Raw genomic sequence first — 2,431 nt, 5'->3', positions numbered from 1 at the left:
GAGAGCTTGATACACGAGAGCAACAGATCTCGTCGGTCCGCCCGGCGCAAAACCACAAAATAATATTCCGGTGCGCGCAAGAGCTCCGGGACTCGACGGACGTCACTCTCGCGCCTTATACGCGTTCAAGTGCTTCGTGCTTTGCACATACGCACGCAAGCACGATGTGCGTGCGTGCGCCGTCGTCGCTGCGTTCGAAAGAAAAACACGCCTCGGCGACGAACGCTCAGGCTATCGCTTGAAAGAGAGTCCCCCCACCCAGCTCTGCTCGCTACTCCTCCCCAGAAGAAGAGAGATATAGAGAGTAGACTCAGCACAACAAGCAGTCTGGTTTTTTTTGTTGAACGACCCTCAGCTAGGCGTGGTCCGGGAATCATATCCGAGGACCGCAATGTGCGTTCGAAATGTCGATGTTCATGTGTCCTGCAGTTCACAGGTTGACGCGCAATTAGCTGCGTTCTTCATCGACCCACGAGCCAAGTGATCCACCGTTCAGGGTAATCAATTGTAAAATTTTTACCTCGATGAAATAATAAAATTTCAACGAGTCAAACTTGTTTTTGTTAGAAATCCTTGACGAGCCGGGATCCGAAAATCCCGAACTACACAGGGGGTGCCGAAACTCGAGGCTCCGTCGGCCTTACTCGCACGCAAGCGCGCGAATTCGGCGTTGCGCCGGAGCGACGCGGTGCTTCGACTAAACGGGCAAAAATTCATTTAAAAACCTAGCGCCTCCCGCGAAAACCGGGAGGCATCAAATGTTGCCAACTGCGAAGCTCCGCGCCGGAGAACTGCTGACACCACTTTTATAAAAGCTTGCGCGCGGTGTGTTAAGTCTCTCTATTCATTTTCGTTCGATTCTCTCCGTTTATAATTTTATCTATCACTCACACAAATTTTTCTTTCACGTCTTTCGTACGCGTGTTTGCAATTGATTGCCATTGCCCGTAACTAAACAGCTTAAAGAGATGCTCCAGCACGCGTCTGCCGGCGCACTTATTTCTCGTAAGTGAGAAAGAAAGATAAACGAAGCACAGAAAGAGAAACCACCTTGCGGCGCTTTTACGCAGCACAACTGCTCTCGGCAATATGCTTTCGAACAAAATTTACATGTATCTTAAAATAAAGATATATGTTTTTGTGTCAATACGTTGTGTGTTTCAAGCGCTAACGTTAATAATCCTTCCGCAGGTTCACCTACGGAAACCTTGTTACGACTTTTACTTCCTCTAAATGATCAAGTTTAGTCATCTTCCCGGCACAATCGGCAACGTAAAATTACATTGCCGCTCACCAGTCCGAAGACCTCACTAAATCATTCCATCGGTAGTAGCGACGGGCGGTGTGTACAAAGGGCAGGGACGTAATCAACGCGAGCTTATGACTCACGCTTACTGGGAATTCCTCGTTCATGGGGAATAATATCGGTATAAAATAATATATAGTCGGTAGTAAAAACCACCCGACCGAAGCCGGGTGCCTTCGAGTTACCAGAAGGTACGCCTATTTAGCAGGCTAGAGTCTCGTTCGTTATCGCAATTAACCAGACAAATCGCTCCACCAACTAAGAACGGACATGCACCACCACCCACTGAATCAAGAAAGAGCTATCAATCTGTCAATCCTTTCGGTGTCCGGGCCTGGTGAGGTTTCCCGTGTTGAGTCAAATTAAGCCGCAGGCTCCACTCCAGCTGGTGCCCTTCCGTCAATTCCTTTAAGTTGTAGCTTTGCAACCATACTTCCCCGGAACCCAAAAGCTTTGGTTTCCCGGAAGCTGCCCGCCGAGTCATCGGAGGAACTTCGGCGGATCGCTGGCTGGCATCGTTTATGGTTAGAACTAGGGCGGTATCCGATCGCCTTCGAACCTTTGATTTGATTGTATCCATCTGTTTCTTACGTCCTCTCCCCCAAGCAGACCCGGGGCACCCGCACTGCACACCGCCTCTACGACGGTAGCCAGCGCATAGCACACCGTGCTTGCCATAAGGAAGGGACTTCGCTACTCGGGACGAAACGACGGTCACTCGAAGAAGTGCGCCCATACTTCGAGAAGGCAACGCAACCCGAACAAGCCGCCACAGCCAGCCGGGGGGCGGTAAGCTCGGAACTCCTCACCCAGAAGCCATTCATCCCATAGCCACCCACCTAAGCGTAGGATTGGGGGGTTTTATAGAGGACCCCACCGCGCGGCCGGGCGGTGAAGCCAAGCCACCATTCCCCACACCGCCAACGAGCTAACGCCACGCCCTGCGAAGGTTGTTGAAGACGGTGCAAGGTTTACGGGCCAAGCGACGGCGCTCATTGCTTGGGACTCGGAACCCCGGGGTTGTCAAGCCCGGTGGCTTCCGATCCTGCGCTTCGGTTCGCGTTCCCACATTTCTCAGGGTCTCCTTTCCGCTTTCGCGATTCCTGAGAGTGGGGTCGGCTAGCC

General features: G+C 51.9%; 1 non-coding gene across 1 annotated transcript; it reads right to left on the bottom strand.

Moving 5' to 3' along the window:
- Positions 1-345: 345 nt before the first annotated feature.
- LOC116417848 lies at positions 346-500 on the bottom strand. The gene has a single exon (XR_004228084.1). It is a non-coding gene; the product is annotated as a 5.8S ribosomal RNA (ribosomal RNA).
- Between the last annotated feature and the right edge of the window lie 1,931 nt (positions 501-2,431).

This window comes from Nasonia vitripennis, chromosome 5 (genome assembly GCF_009193385.2).
Source record: "Nasonia vitripennis strain AsymCx chromosome 5, Nvit_psr_1.1, whole genome shotgun sequence".
NCBI classification, from domain to species: domain Eukaryota; kingdom Metazoa; phylum Arthropoda; class Insecta; order Hymenoptera; family Pteromalidae; genus Nasonia; species Nasonia vitripennis.
Note: the sequence above shows the minus strand (reverse complement) of the source record. Positions and strands in the feature narration are given on the sequence as shown.